Below are 4,724 nucleotides of genomic sequence, written 5' to 3'. Positions count from 1 at the left end.
TTCTCTTCTCTTCTCTTCTCTTCTCTTCTCTCTCTTCTCTCTTCTCTTCTCTCTCTCTCTCTCTCTCTCTCTCTCTCTCTCTCTCTCTCTCCTCTCTCCTCTCTCTCTCTCTCTCTCTCTCTCTCTCTCTCTCTCTCTCTCTCTCTCTCTCCCCTTGTGGTCCTCCTCAGAACTCCAGCCTGGGAATTGAAACCTCACCTATCTCTCTTACGCCCAGCTATAGGCTGTCAGGATCTTTATTCAACTAATAGTTTTTAAATTAAGGAACAAGGCCACATAGCATTACTTTGTGTATTTGCAGATTCTCTCATCCCTGGGGGCAACCAGGCCTTGGAGCCTAGTATTTAGCATTATAATACATAACAACAGACCAAGCCTCAGCACTTTCCATCAGCTTTGTGTTTTCTTGGGCATCACTCATATATATTCACCTCAAGCTCTTTCTCCTTCATTTCATCAAGCTGTTTCTTAGTGTCTTCTCTAAACATGATTTTTTTTTTTAAATTCTGCATCCTGGACTTCATTTAGATTATTCTTATTCACAAACATTTCTATGGCACTGGTAGGCTTTAGGGAGAAGATATTGGCTGGCTCTTCTGTATTGTTATTTTTGTGATGAAATCTGGGCATGTGGACTTTGTTAGTTCTGAGTCTGTATACGGACAGAGTATGTTGGGGCAGAAGACAGGTTGTATGGGTGGGTTGGGTCTAGAGGTTGGAAATGGCTTGGGTAGAGCAAAGTCAGGTGGTCAGAGGGACTAGACTGGTATATAGTATATGCTTCCTGGAGTATGGGGGTAGACCTGGCATGGTAGAAAAGTTGGGTATGGCTTTGGAGGGTCTTGTGGATTGGAGACAGGTGGGTCCTGGCTGAAGTCCAGAGCTCCTTCGTAGGCAGGGGAGGTAAGACCAGCAAGTACATTGGTTGTTTTTGGCCCAGGATAGATATATTGAAGGTTGCAGAAAAAGTATGGACTGGAATTTCAGGGGGATTTATCAGGCTAGACCATGGAGGAGAACCTGGGGAAGTCTGGGTAATAAATGGGTTGGTTGGAGTGGTACAGAAGAGATCTGTTGGTGGTTGCAGGTAGGGTTAGTCCTGGTGGAAGACTAAAGTGTGGCTATGGAACAGGTAGAGTGGTCAGACTAGGCCAGGGCACTGGTTGTGAGATAGCAACTAAATCTAGATGGTTTCAGAAAAGGGTGCATGAGGTCTGGGTTTTGAGTTGGGTAATTGGAGGCTGCTGCACACAGTTTATTAAGATGTGACTTAACACCACATAAGTGTATGTGGAACGGAGAGGAACGGGGATGTCACTAAAATTTGTCAACAATAAAGATTATGAATACTGAAGTAATTGATAGAAACTTATTTTGGAAAAAATGAAAACCAGTTAGCTGATGGGTAACTCAGGAATCTGGAAATTCATTGGAGGAAGCACTCACATACCTGGGCACTGGTCTTGGTTTGGGGTCCATATCTTCTTTCTCTTTTATTTCCATTGAGCATTGGTAGGCCAGACAAGGAAGGATAGAGCAGTAGGTCTTGGGCCTTTGCTTTTCTGGAGACCACATTCCATCAGAGAGTGGAACATGGCCTGATTCCTTCCCAATTTGGAATCTAAAGGCTTATTAAGATTCTGGACACACAGAAAGAGCACTGAGCGGTTAGCATAGAGTCTGTGCAGAGCTCTCTGAGTGGCTAGCATGGAGTCTGCACAGAGCTCTTGGGAGGTGGGTTCTGTGGAAGAGCGACAAAATTCATATTTGATAAACTGAGAGGGAAGTGGAAAGGTATGCCTTCCAGTTACTGCTTTATAGTAGTAAGCTCTGCCTTGGGTTGCTTTGAGTGTAGAACAAGGGCCAGAGACTGGGATGTGGGAGAGAGAGGCACCATGGCATTTGGACATTTGGTACACATTTTATCTACTTGAGTGGACAACAGTAGCTTCTATTTGTTAAGCACCTTTTATTCTGGGTCAGTTAGAATGCTTTTGCTTGAAAATTATAGAAAAGACACTTGATATTTGTATGAATAAATGTAATTTCATGGGTCAAGGTTTTTATGTACTTGGCTGGGGCCCTGGCTCAATTTTCCCCAAATGCTGTCTGTCTGCCTGTCTTTCCATCTGTCCGTCCATCCATTCATCCGTCTTTCAACTTCCCTGGCTAGCCTCTTCCTGAGTGACTTACTTGGTAGTCCATGATTCTTAGGATGTCATATTTATACTTCCTCACGAAAGGAAGAAAAAATTTTTTCTACTTAAAACAGTCTGAGACAAGAGTTGATTTTCATTGTGATTGGACCAAGCTAGGCTACATGTTCTAGGATACTTGATTAAAAAATAAGCCAATGAAGGGGCCACACTCTTTCTGTACATGCCTTCAATTCCAGCACTCAGCAGGCGGAGGCAGATTTATGTTGCAGGAAGTATGATTTAAATAGCAAGTTCTAGGTTAGCTGGGGCTACATGGTGAGAACCCACCTCAAAATAAATAAGTAAATGCACAAATCCAGTGAATCAAACTTTGATCCAGGCAATCTCACCCAAAATGTACTGGGAAAGGATGGCAGGGCAGCCATTATAATTAAGAGGGTCTATAATGCACAGTGGACATCACTCACTTCTTGCTTTGAATCAGTGTATTTATCTGACCATTTCCCATTTTGGAGATGGTTAGGTGTACAAAACCTTGAAGAGATGGCCATGTGTGGGAGACCTTGAAATAAGTGCACTTGTTTGGCAGTGTGTGGTGGAAGTAGGTGGCTGGGATTAGGTGTAGAGGTGTATCTTTACAACAAAAAGTTTATGAAAAACCCATGCTTTTCACTGTTGTCCATGAGTCTCCTTGGAGACAAAACACACTAGGTCAGAGAAAACAACCATCATGAAACTTTCAAAATGGCATGGGTTGGGGGAGCTGGATAGAGACTTAGCTCAGAGTTTATGAGTGTATACTGCTTTTGTAGAGGACCTGAACTCAGTTCCCAGCACTTGCTGCCCTCCTGTGGCCTGTGTGCATGTGTGCATGTGCGTGTGCACACATGTGCACATGTGTGTTGTTTTCCTGGAATTTCCATGAAACGGGGGGAGATACACATACCTCAGCAGAAGGCCTGCCTGGAACATGGAGCATGTATTGGTATGCAGCAATGTTGGAGAAAGTTTGGATAAAACTGTTGGTCAGGGTTGGGCTCTGGTTAAAGCTGCCAGTGATCGAAAATAAAGGCACCAGAGAATGACTCTTGAATGAGAGGAGAACATCGCCAGTCCCCACTTCTTCTTCCCTTTTATGTCTCTAATTTCTGTGCCCAAAATGAGCATCATACTCTCTACTCCTGACTATCTCAGTCCTTTGGAGAATCTGTGAAATGGGGGCATTCAGCTGCATAGTGGCATCAATCAAATCATAGGAGATCACGGTCTCACAGATCAATCCAGATGAGAGCATGGGCTCACATTTTAGCCAAGGCTCTGGTAGGAAACAGTTGATCTTCAAATTTGGTAGACGTGAATGATTAGAACACAGTTGAGCACATTGTCTGAAGATGAGCTTCAGAGATTCCCATGGAGGTTGTAAATAGGTTTGTGTGGGTGATTACACATCTTTTTAAATGGGAAAGGGTCAAACCTGGATTCTCAAGTGGGATGGTGAGCCTCCTGTGCATCTCTCTGAACTTGATATTGGAATTTGGTCTTTCATGTTGACAGGAAATCTCTTGTTACACAGGCATTCTGAGTTTACTTCGGGGTTACAGTAAAATCTAATGTCAGTCCCTGAGGAGAGTGATGTGTCTGTAGATGAGAAGGAAAAAGCATGAGGATTGTAATCTAAGACAAAGCTAAAATGTGTGAGGCCAACAGCAGCATCATTTGCCATCACTATTTATGGAAACTGTTAGGTTTCTGTGACTGAATGGACAGATAAACAGCACATTACATATACCTATGAAGCAATGTTATTCAGTTTTAAAAAGCTGAACACTGAGACTTACCACAGTATGGCTTAGCCTTGAAGACACTCATTAACTGAAGGCTGTCACAAAAGGATGTTACAAGCATCATTCCTCTACAGGAGGTACCTGAAGAAGTCACATTCATAAGAAAACCTGGGGCACCAAAGATGGCACAGTCCTAGGAGATGGATGTTGGTAGCAGAGTCACACAGCAATGTGGCCATCCTTGTGCCACTGAGCTGTGCTTTTAAAATGGTTATAGGGTGAATTTTATGTTATAGCACCAACAACACCGAGACTCGTGAGGTCAGTGTAAAAATGCCAGAGTTCCATGTTCATATTGCCAGTAGGTTATGAGCATGTGTCTAATCTCTGCTGCAGCTGAAGCTCCCCTCCTCAGAGAATGAGGGGGTTACCTGACTTATGAAGCAAAACACGTTATAATGGCCACTTAGGCACCGGCAATTAAAACCAATACCTATTACACGGTCATTTAAACGTGTGACAATTTGCTAATGCTTTTTATCAGCTAATAGGATCAGAAAGAGAGGTGAATTATATTTAACCAATGTACACACTTTAACGTGAGGCTAATGACCGACAAATTGGTATTTTATGAAATAGAGACATAGAGTTAGCTTAAGGGGAAGCAAGAGACTTGGGCAGATAGGCTCAGACCTCTCAGAAGAGCAGAGAACCAAACCTTCTGCCTCAGATGATCTCTCTCTCTCTCTCTCTCTCTCTCTCTCTCTCTCTCTCTCTCTCT

This window comes from Grammomys surdaster, unplaced genomic scaffold, assembly GCF_004785775.1.
Source record: "Grammomys surdaster isolate TR1022 unplaced genomic scaffold, NIH_TR_1.0 132, whole genome shotgun sequence".
Lineage (NCBI taxonomy): Eukaryota > Metazoa > Chordata > Mammalia > Rodentia > Muridae > Grammomys > Grammomys surdaster.
Note: the sequence above shows the minus strand (reverse complement) of the source record.